General features: G+C 37.6%; 1 protein-coding gene across 7 annotated transcripts in view; it reads left to right on the forward strand.

Annotated features, from left to right (window-relative positions):
• The window catches only part of SOX6 (SRY-box transcription factor 6), a 476,183-nt gene that overhangs the window by 210,377 nt on the left and 253,167 nt on the right, over nucleotides 1-12,639 (forward strand). The window lies entirely within an intron of this gene.

The following is a 12,639-nucleotide window of genomic DNA, read 5'->3' on the forward strand; positions in this document are numbered from 1 at the left end:
ACCATAGAATTGCCAGGAGATGGCTACAATTCGATGGAACATAACAATGATATTATTGTGCAAATTATCTGAAGTTGCTTAATTACTTTAAATAGGCCAGGCCTTCTTTGCAGACTATTTTAATACTCTCCCTTTGGCAGTTTTAAAGCAGATATAACAGTCTCTGAGTCTGTGGCCATCTGACTTTGGAGAAGTTCAAACATGAGTTTTTAAGATTCAGCCCTATACTTATATTTGGCTAAGGCTGTTGCAGCCTATAGTAGTGAAACATTGTGATCAGCCAGGTGAATTCTGTATCCAATATTTTTTGGCTGACACAAACTCAAAAGTTGTAAACATAGTAGAAAAATGCTGCTCCCTGGCATCTAGGACGCGATGCAGAATGGTATTTCCAGTAGGATAGGGCTAATGCACTAATCAGAATACAATCACATGTTATTTTTTATGGTTGTATTTTCTGTGTATATCAGTTGAGGTCTGCAACCATAATTAAACACTGAACATGAAAAAAGTCCTATTTTTTACTTTCCATTTTTATCTTCACAAGAAATTAATCTGTCAGATAACAGTGGTGTTCCCTGCATATATCAAATATTTGCATTTTGACCTCCAATTTTGATTCTAGCTGTAATGTTTCCAAGCCTGGTATCTTATAATATATTTCCTGTATAATTGGACAAATATGAGGATAATATGTATTTTTATCTCAAAGCCTTCCTAATTCTGAACTTCTTGGTTTCTCCAAATTCAGTTTTTACAGAAGCTTTTAAAGGTGCCTCTGAAGAATAATCAAATGTTCTGGCATGCCTTAATATATTCCTCATTCTGGCATGAATCTACACAAAGGCCTTGCCGCAGCCAATAAAGGAAAAGTAAACCATCTTGAATTCTCTTGCTCTCTCCATTATCCATCTTTTGTTAACACTCTAATCTCATGTCCCTCTGCTTTTTCTAAAACCTGCCTGTTCATTTGCCCTTTCTTCTCTATGTATGGCTTTATTCTTCTTTGTAAAGATCTTAAGCAAAACTGTGCTTGCATGAGGAATTAGCACCACAGCTCCCTTGTTTCTCCCTTCTTTGGTATAGGTGTACATACCACACTATTCTTAATTCTACTTTAAATTTGTTTAATCACAGGTCCATCAATTTCAATAGATCTACCTTAAGCAAGAGCATAAGCTTTATTATAAAGTGCTTTTCTCTTCAGCAATATTTACTTTCTCTGACAGCCTTTATCTTTGAAACTGGGTAGGGGCTTGGAATTACTTGAGCAAAATAGGTAGGGAAAACTTCAAAAGAAGAGGGGAGGAAAGTATTAAAAGTTGCCCTGTTTTATAAAAGAGTCATTGGACAGTGTGTCTGCAATGCCAGAAGTGCAGTACTTGGCATTCTAGTTTTTTGTTCTTTGTTGTTTATGGCAGGTGTAGGGCCATCCTTCCAGTGATGTGCGGTGAGGTTTATACCTGGTGAGGCTCAGCTGGGCATCCTTTTGCGAAACAGCTCAGCAGGGCAGCGGTCGGCCTCGGCGGGGGGGGGGATTTGCATCGCGGGAGTAACCAAGCGCCCGGGTCTGCAGCAAAGGCACTTGGTGGCTCCCGCGATGCAAAGTGCCCCGCTGCCCCCCCCCGCTGTCCCGGCCTGCGTCTGCTGCTTCTCCAAGCTCCGCCGCTGGAAGTCCCGGATCGCCTCTGGGGGAAGGCTGAGTGAGAAATGGAGCGAAGCTTCTCCGCGGCCTCATGGCACTACGCAGAGGCTCTCACAGGAGCGCATGCCAGCGGCCGGTGACCCGGAGCGGCCCCGGCTGTGAGACAAGGGAGAACTTAAAGTAGCCGCCGCCGCCCCGCCGGAGCCTGGAGAAGCAGGCCGGGGCAGCGGGCGGCAGCATCGGGGATGGTGGGGCACTTTGCATCGCGGGAGCCGCCAAGCGCCCAGGTCTGCAGCAAAGAGCCAGCCTCCTCCTTCTCTCCCACTCCTCTCTGCTCTGAAGCATGCCCCGCCCAATGTAAGCGTGCTCAAGAAGACATGATTCGCTGCTTGCAGATCAGGAGGCGGGAGAATTAGTGCCTCTTTTCCATCTGAACTTCTTTGCCTTTTAACTCTTTATTAACTTTTAGAAGGCGAAAAATTCCTTATGGAAAAGAGGCCCCAAGTTCTCTCGCCTCCTGCTTTGGTTAACACTAAGCAGACACCAAGCCACTGTGAGCTGGAATCTGGCAGCAACTATCTTGGCTTTAATTATTTAAAAATATATATTTAAATTTCTTTCTTTTTCCTGAGGAGACTGGTGAGGCTCCGCCTCCCTTGCCTCTAGTGACTGCACGTCCCTGCATCCTTCATACTTCAGTCAGGAGGGCTACATTAAAAAAACAACAACTACCAGTTAGTAGTTTGCAACAGCATTAGTAATAATAATGAGGAGGCAGCAAAATGAACAATTTACTAGTATGGTGCAATATAATACAGTATTCACAGTATAGTTTAATATATTTTAAAATCTTATTTGAAAAAAACCAAGACATTAAACCAGTGTAGAAAAGGTTCTAATGAGGAATTTCTCCACTGAACTTTGTTGGAAAATGCAGAGGGACTTCAAGGTGGGAGGCTTTGTCCAATTGTAAATTGTTCACTGCTCATTTAGAGATTTTAAAAAAACATTTTTTGTACATATATTTTGTTGGAATCCTAACAGAATAAAATATTAATATGATATGACAGAAACATTTTTCCACAAATGTTTGCTTTGTACTTGAATTAAAAGGGCCAACTTGCTGGCAAATCTTAGAATTAAAACCATTTTGGATATCAAATTTTCCTGGGGTGTAAGTATGTGCATATATCCTATTAAATGTGATGACTGATAAATACTTTTCTATACCAGGGAAGGCTCAACTTCATTGAAATAACAAGCAACCCATTCATGTTACTGATTTTTCCCCCTTCTGCTATCCTGGCCATTCATACAAATATCTTTCTTAAACTCCTATAGGAGTGGATTGTGTTTGTATGTAGTTTTGTTGGCTATTGAACATGAAAGCATTGCAGGCTTCCAGTATGTGATCCCATCTACAACTGTGTTAACATTGCTCACTTGGGTTACTTTTCTTATTTTTTGAATTAATTTCCCCTGTTGCGCGATCCTAATGAAGTGTCCAAACAGAGCACTGGTCTTTTGAGGGATATTTTACTGGATTTTACTGAATACAATTAGTGTTCCAGTAGCACAATACACATAGTGTTATAATTTTAGAGATTCTTTTTTTGTGTAAGAGTAGATTTTGACTTGGAAATGAAGGATACTCCCTTTTTGATCCTGTTCCTAAGACAATACAAACAATCAGCTCATTTTACCATCATTTAACAGTGCCCATGGTTACGATAACCCTGTCCTATATTTAATTGTGCACAGGTTAGGTACACAAACTACAGTAAATAGAAAATATAATGCCATCACCTGTATTATACAAGAATTTGTTTCTGCAACCTGACCGCAATGCTTGTTTTACATATAGATTCCCCTTGGCTCCTGAGTGTTTCAGCATTTCTGTCTGATAATTGCAGCTAAGATTTGAATGAAAGCAGATGTGTCACTGAGTTTATACAGTTTGCTTGAGCAGGTTTATTTTAATGATAATTTATTTCAATAGAAGAAACTACAGCTGATTTATTTGGTGTACAACATGTTATGATTTAGGCTGTGGTTTATCATAGTAGCTAGGTTCACACCTGATGGTTTAGCATAACACATTAACTGTGGTTACTGAATTTAATTGTGGTTTGAATGCCAGTTGATCCTACAAAGTTTAATTTAAAGAAATAATAGGGCCAATCCAGAGTAACAGCAAACTAAATAGAGGAGGGTATCGATAGAGGGGAATTGCACACTGAAATTGAAGATGCGCAATCAATCCTATAGCTTATTTTTAGTTTTTTTTTAAACTCGGGTGTCATTGCATGTATATAGTTCATGTGCCATAAAAGAGCAACCAGCAAAGTATCTTTTATAAATAAGAGTTTTTGTGCAATGAGAAATGATACCTTTACAAAAAAATAGCACCTTAACTCAAGTATACTTTGTTGTAGGAATATGACTTTTTTTTCTATTTCCAGATACGGAACATTCCAAGGAACTCCAGAACATTTTGTTCTTCTTCAGGACACAACTAATCCAACTATGCTATGGGTGGTCCAGCAATTTTCTGGAAGTAAATCCTATGGAAGTGGCTCCAGGCAACCATATTCAGAAGATCATAAACTATTTCCTGCTCTGGAAGTCTTACATCAGATAATTGCCAGACCACCCCCTAGAACTGCCAGATTGGCATGGTCCTAAGGAAGAATGAAACATTAAATTCCTTTTTCACGTACCTAAAATGCATGTGGACAATGATAATACAAAGAAAACTAACCTAGGCTTTTGCAGTCAGTTTAAAAACAATATTTCAGATATTGTCTAACAAATTATTGTTGCTTTCATTTAGGTTTCAGGCAATTAATCCCGGAGATTTGTTTGTTTTGTTTGTTTTATTTGTCTTGTATGCCGCCCACTCCCGAAGGACTCCGGGCGGCTCACAATAGACAAGAGAAGGGGGATAAATAGACAAAGACAACACTTTAAAAATGCAACATTCACAATTTCTGTGGGGCTGGATGTTTCACAAGCCCCCTGGCCTGCTGGAGCAGCCAGGACTTGGTGGCTTTGCGGAAGGCCGGGAGGGTAGTAAGGGTCCGGATCTCCACGGGGAGGTCATTCCAGAGGGCTGGAGCTGCAACAGAGAAGGCTCTCCCCCGGGGAGTCGCCAGCCGACATTGGCTGGCAGATGGAATCCGGAGGAGACCTAACCTGTGAGATCTAATCGGTCTAAGGGAGGTAATCGGCAGGAGGCGGTCTCTCAGGTACCCAGGTCCGATGCCATGTAGGGCTTTATAGGTAATGACCAGCACTTTGAAGTGGGTCCGGAGACTAATGGGTAGCCAGTGCAGCTCGCGGAGGATAGGTGTGACGTGGGTGTACCTAGGTGCACCCACAATCGCTCGCGCGGCTGCATTCTGGACTAACTGAAGTCTTCGAACACTCTTTAAGGGCAGCCCCATTACAGTAATTGATGTTCAAAATCCCCCCCAAAATAATATGGAAAATCCTCTCTTTCACCCACATCCAAGAGAAATATGTTTCTGTCTCTCCAGCTTGCAACCATAGTTTTAAATCAGACAACATTCTAGACCTTTTGATACACAGAGAATATATTCTGTTGTTTCACTCTCATTTGTTCTGTCAGTTGTTTTCTATTGAATCAGATTGTAAAATACAATCAAATTTTTACATTATCATTTTATCTTTGCCTTTCTTAGATGTCTTAGATAATTTACCTTCAAATACATGGCACAAGGCAGCATTCCTATAAATAATTTACTTGCTTCAACTTCCACTAGTAATAATATTTTTCAACTGCAGGTACTCTTATGATCTACTGCCATAATTAAGCCCAAAATTTCTGTTGCTAGGTGAGACATTTGTTAAATGAGTTTTGCCTCATTTTACAACTTGTCTTGGCAGAGTTATTAAGTGAATCACTAAAGTTGTTAAGTTAGGAACACGGTTGTTAAGTGAAAGTGGCTTCCCCATTGACTTTGCTTGTCAGACATTGGCAAAAAGGAATTGCATGACTCCAGGACATTGAAACTATCATAAATAAGAGTCAGTTTCCAAGCATCTGAATTTTTACCACATGGCCATAGGGATGCTGCAGTGGTCATAAGTGCGAAAAACAGTCGTAAATCACCTTTTTCAGCACCGTTGTAACTTTGAACAGTCACCAAATGAACTGTTGTAGGTTGAGGACAACCTATATTTAGTTGACATTTGCTTGCTTAATATGTTGAATGCTTTGAAAATTGTGCATGTATTTGAACTAATCTTTGATTAACAGCTACTTGTTCAGCAACAATTTGAAGTTATGGTGGTATAAAATGAATGGTGCTTATAACTCCTTAAAGTTCTAACTGTCCCATCACCCCTTTAGTCACATGATTGTCTTCTGGGTGCTTAGCAACTGATTCACACTCCTGCCATTTGCAGAAATATTGCAAGTTGCTTCTGTAAGTCATCCCCCACTCGTGCTGCTCCCCCCCCCAAGGGATCTGACAACAGGGTACAAAATCCTGAAGATTTCATACTCTGTATATGTGTGTGTACCCCACTTACTTACCAGTGGTGGGTTCCGTATGCCATTGTAACCGATACATCCCCCACATGAATGTGTGCAGCACACGCACGCAGCATGCGCATGCGTCCTTACCTCCTGCAATGTCTCTGCAACACTCCAGCTGCTTGGCGGAGTGTTGTGCCAGCACCATATGCTCTGTGTGCATATGGTGAAGCCATATCCTGAAGCCCCGAAGAGCTTAAATATAGGTGGTGAGAGTGGGCAGGCGGGTGAGCCCTCCAGAGCACTGTACTGGAACAGTACCCGGTGCTCCCAGCAGGCACCGGTATGCCCGTACCGGGGTGTTCCGCCTGCAACCCACCACTGTTACCTACCCACTGGCCTGTTTGCCAGCCTCCTGAGTCTTGCAACTTCCTGCCATCATCGCCATTGACCTTGTTGGTTGCAAACTAGAAGAAAGTTATAGTAAGTTCTTCACTTAACAACTCACAATTTAAATTTCTTTAAAAAAATCTCTGCATGCATAGAGAGAATTCCTTTCCCATACCTTAGGTGATTTTTGGCTCCAGAGAATATACATATTTCATTTGTATGTATCTCTAAAAAATATGATTTTGGTCTTGGGTAAGGAAATCTGGTATATTGCATAATTTGCATAGAGTATAATATGACACAATTGGTGTATTTCCTGAGGACTGTGAACCAGGATGTGTAATATTTGGCAAAGGCTCAAATTATAGGGACATGGATAACCTCTTTATTTAATAGAATTCTTTGACTTCTTCTGCTATGCAATATTTGGATAACCATACTTTTTCAAGCTTTCATGACAACTAATGGGCTAAACATTTGCTTTTGTTAAACAACAGTTGAGAGATCCCCGTGATTATAAAGATGTCACCAGATATCGATTTATTGTAATCCCAATCAACATTTATTGACCATTTGTAGACCAATATTGGAATAAGAAGTGAGTTGTATCACTTATATGGTGCTGCAGGGAGGCAATCTTTGAAGCTAAAATTGTCCGGGTGAAGAATTCCAAGTCATCTGGCACTTCAAATTAATATTGTTCTACAGAATACCAAATACTACAGTTGTAGGCATGAAAGCTCTATTTTAGCAGATACTTATGGCACATACACATAGTTGGTATAGCAGAACCTTTTGTCATTCACACATAGGAATCAATCCAAACTGATGTGAACAAGGCAACTGAAGGCACTTTTTGAGCTGTTCCTTGAAGGGAGCCTATGTTACACCTCTTACAGGTGGAGCAGTTCAGTCAAGTCAAAAGGAGTTTCTGTGCATGCACAGAAGCCACATTAGATGAAGCGAGGCAAGCAGTAAGTGCACAGCAACAGTGTCTTGATGCTTGTTATCAAAGCAATAAAATAGAGCATATTGCTTTCAGAAGAAGCAAAACCATTCTCCACTTAATAAAGGTGTATTTTTAAACTGTTTAACATGTTTAAAATATATAATTAGAATAGATGATCTGATCCAAAAGGTTATTGGTGTATAAGGAGCTCGCTTTAATCAATTTCTTGCAGCTATCTTTATGATTATCCAAGCATGAATGTTGACTTGGAAGAAAGGAATAATCCAGAATGCAAGCCAATAAGAAGGAAGAGTATGATAGTATATGCTCTCTGTCTCTCTATGTTTGTGTGCATGTATATGAGTGTGAGCATGTGTGCCTGTGTATATGACAAAAATGGAGGGGGAGAATAATTTTAAAAATGTATATGAAGAAAGGGAAGAATGAGCACACATTATTTTAAAAAATCAAGTTGACCTGAAACATACATCCATGAGGAATTTAGAAACAGAAATAAATATTTGATAGCCTTCATACCAAAGCTGAATTCCCAAAAAGTTATAAAGGGTTTATGGTTAGACTTCCTGCTGAGACATGAAGATGTGGCATAAAGATCCTGGTAAATCAACTTCTTTTAATGTAACTCTAAGACTGGATTTGCAAGACACATTTAATCAAGTTAGTTAAAGATCTAGCAGCTGCATTTGCATGGCATTACAAAACTTGGTTAATTTTAACCTTTCAAAACTCTTGTTTTAGTATGGTTTATCATTTGTGCACTTTCACTCTATTCATTTAACTTACAGTTCAATCAATTATGCAGTCAGAAAATAACTAATAGTGTATATTGGCAAACTTTAATTAGGATTTTTAGGGTTAAAATATATGCAGCTAGGAATCTTCAAGTCATTATAGTACTTTAATTTATAAACTAATTCAGAAAAATTGCAGAAATCATAGAATGTCTTAAAATACTGATTCCATGTAAATGCTAGAGTTAGGAATACCTGACATGGTTTTTTTTAATAGTTAAAATGAATATTTAAATAACAACACAAACTATTATATATTTAATTTACAAAAGAAACTTGTAAAGTTTTGAAGAATTTTGTGAAAAAGGATAAAGAAAAAGGAAAACAAATCAAGTTCTAGGATATTTTTTTGAAGGGATCAAAGAGATGAAGACTAAAGGGAAGGAATTTAAAATTTAAAATTACTATATATATATATGTGTGTGTGTGTGTGTGTGTGTGTGTGTGTGTGTGTGTGTGTGTTTTATTTGTGCTGATAAATAAATAAAGGGAGACTAGTATAGATCTATTTCAAGCTATTTAGCTCTCATCAGCTAGCCATACCCTTACTGGGATTTGAACCTGGGCTATATTACATACTAGGCAGACATCTTAGCCATTAGGCCTACGATATATATCGTAGATTTTCATGGGTGTAGGTATGCTGGTCTTGTTGTATTCGGGTCTTTTCCTGTGTAAGATTGAGATTGTCTTGGCAACGTTTCGGCGAGGTCTCACTCACCATCAGCAGCCCATACACACACACACACACTTGTGAGTCATTTCTTTACAAATTTCTTTCTTTCTTTTTTTTTTTGCCAAAAATGATGAAGGACTTTCAAGAATATTTGATGATCAATCAACTTCAGTTCAATTAATGTTTCCTAAAGAATAATATCAAAATTGAAAAAAAGCCTTTCTAACCACTATATTATAAAGACTTCTCTTTCTATTCATTCATGCCCTACAGCAGAAATAATTCATTCTTTCAAGTTGCCTCCCATGTGAAGGCCATGTTATTATAAAATACAATAGTCATGCTGTATGGTTAAGGACATAGGCAATAAAATCTAATAATAAACATATAAAGGAAATATATATTCACACATAATTTCTTACAACAGTGTATGTATATGAAATGGAATAAATCTCGCATCAATTTACTATACCATGCCTAGGATGGTTAAAGATTGACTGTACTGGGCTAGAGTCTTGGCCAATTTGGAGAATTATTCAGTTGATTTGTTTATAGCCAAACATCATCACAAAATTAAGAAAATTAAACTTAGGAAAATGTTAAAAATTAAGAAAATTAAAAATTAAGAAAAAAATTACTAAATAAAAAACAGCAAATCACATTAGAATCTTAGCATTCACAAAATGTAAACTTCATCCAAGATTATATCTGGAAGTATATTTTAAGACATTTATGATTTTAAAGTTCTACGAACACTGATCATGCTCTCAATAGCAATACTGTATTATATCAAATGGCCTTAATTGATATTTCTCAATCTTGACAACTTTAAAATGTGCAGATTTGAAGAATTTCCTAGCCTGCATCCTGGCTGGTGAATTCTGGGGTTTGAAGTCCACAAATCTTAAAGTTATAAGGATTTGAAACATTGGTCAACATGATGGGCACATTAACATTCAGGCACATTTATTGTTAATCAAGTTACTTTCTTTCTTAGAAGGAGCAATAGCCCTTAGACTTCTATACTGCTTCATAGTGTTTTACAGCCCTCTGTAAGAGGTTTACAAAATATTGCCCGCAAGAATCTGGGTCCTCATTTTAGCCACTTTGGAAGGATGAAAGGCTGAGTCAACCTTGAGCCTGGTGAGATTCAAACTGCAAAATTGCAGGCAAGCTGGTAATCAGTAGAAGTAACCTGCAGTACTGCGTTTAACCACTGCACCACCATGGCTCATTAGGTTCAACCTTCCATTTCCACTGCAGCTACTGCAGCTTACTGTTTATCATGTTTTAAAGAGTTTGAAATGGGGCAGAAACATTTTTAGAACACATTTTTCTTTTACTGAGCTGCCCACTTTACTGCTTTTTTTTTAACCAGTTTGCCAGTGGACCGTTTCACCATTCTTGCTGTCACTTGAGGTAGGAGGGTTTCACCCCAGCTCCTGAACCAAATGGATTTACCTAGGGCTGGACAACTAAGTAAGTAAGTAAATAAATAAGGGCCAGCATTTCAATGGTCCACTGGTGGACAAGTTTTTTGGGTTTTTTTGCTGAGTGGAAATGCTCAGTGGAAAAGAAAAATAAGAATTAAACAAGTTTAAAAACAATTAAAATTGTTTCTACTTGGTTTTGAACTGCTAACCCTTGCTTTGTGAGGGAAATATGATGATTGGGATCTTACTATTATAGGAATACCTTCAGTAGAGATTAGATTTATTTTAAATCTGCTCCTTTGTGTGCATTTTGATGCTTTAATTCTGTTAATAAAAGAGAATAGAATTCTTCATTGGCCAAGTGTGATTGGACACACAAGGAATTTGTCTTTGGTGCATATGATACATCTAACATCTTTTTAAATAGTAGTAAGCAGAAGTCAAGGATTATTTTGATCCTTGGAATCACTGGCATGAATAAGAAGCTGTAGTCCCATCATAGTCCAATTCTTGTCTTACAACCATTCGTTTAGTCATCACTCGAAGTTAAAACGGCAATGAAAAAAGTGACTTATGAGCATTTTTCATACTTACGATTGTTGCAACATCCCTAAGGTCACATGATCAAAGTTTGAGTGCTTGATAACTGGCATGAATATATGACAGTTGTGCTGTCCTGGATTCAGCTGATCACCGTTTGTAACCTTCCCAGATGGCTTTTGACAGGCAAAATTAGAAAACAGTCACTGTAGACTGTTCTCAGACTGTGGGTCAAAAATCAAGAGAGTGCCAGTAGCATTTCGGGGAAAGTTGTAGCATTTGTTTTAAATCTGATCTGCCTTCCAAACAAGGATGAGTGATGTTAAAAAGGTTTTTCTCTGTCTTTTACAGACAAAATGGAGTTAGTTTTGACACATGTTTTACTTTGTCTGGGCAAAATATGTAACATCAAAACTACTTCCAAGCTTTGCTTCTCTTTTTACCTGTGCAAGCGCTCGGTGGGCAGTTTTTGTGCTGTAAAGTTTGAAAATCCCTATGACATATAGATTAAATGAAATACTTAAACCTAAATGGTATAATTATTTCTTGCAGAGCCATGACACAATGAAACTAGTAGCTGCATGAATTCATTTATCTTTTTAGCTGGGAGATAACATTGAGATACCACTAAATCAGGTTTAAATTTTAAGTATTTTGAGAGCTGGGGAGTACTGTGATTAGCTATGCTGAAGTAGAAATAACTAACTCACTCCAATCTCAGTGCATATTTATCTTTATATGTTTTAAGAAAAATTGAGTCCTGAGTACTTATATTCTCTATTAAGTCTTTTTTTAATTCCTAAGAAACTGTTACATGTTTTGAAAAATAAACATTATTTTTAGGTTTTTGAAATTTATCATGAGTTTTTACCATGGTGTCTTAAATATATGAAAAAATGGTGCCTGTATCTTAAAGAAAGTGCTGTCTTCCATCAGCAGTGATGAACCTCTATTACTGAAAAATAAAAATGAAGTTTACTTTTATAACCTGTTTGCCATTATTTCATTTAATAGTGTTGGTCACAATGTTTGAAGTCCTATTTGGATAGTCAAGTTTCAGAAGAAACTTAGGTTTTAAATTCTGTTTTAAATACTATAACAACTATAACTAACTATAACTATAAAACTATAACTATAACAACTATAACTATAACTATAACTATAACTATAACTATCACTATCACTATCACTATCACTATCACTATCACTATCACTATCACTATCACTATCACTATAACTATAACTATAAAACTATAACTATAACTATACCATACCATACTATACTATACTATCTCTTTGAGTTCTACAACATATGATTTAATGTGCTGCTGGAATGAATTTACTGAAATATGCCATAGACCTGAATTTTCATTAGTAATAATTCATATATTTATCTGAACACATTCAGTGCTAGATGGCCACAGTTGGAATTATACAAAAGCTTCCAAATCATTGATTTTTTAAAGCTCTAGCAAAGAAAGCTAGCTTACAGGCAAAGCTTGAGAAATTTTGAAGATTTTGAGCTTCTGACTAAGAGAAGGATTAAATAGAATTATTGCTAACGTGTTCTTCATTCCATGCCTCAGACCATGTGTCTATAAATCATATTCTAAAATGGAGTGTCTGTGTATTTGGGGGAGGAGGTGTTTCACCAATTAATCAGGCTGTGGAAGAGTTGATAGAGATAACATGT

This window comes from Thamnophis sirtalis, unplaced genomic scaffold (assembly GCF_051295495.1).
Source record: "Thamnophis sirtalis isolate CommonGarterSnake01/CBP01778 unplaced genomic scaffold, rThaSir2_p1.2 scaffold_1, whole genome shotgun sequence".
NCBI classification, from domain to species: Eukaryota; Metazoa; Chordata; class Lepidosauria; order Squamata; family Natricidae; genus Thamnophis; species Thamnophis sirtalis.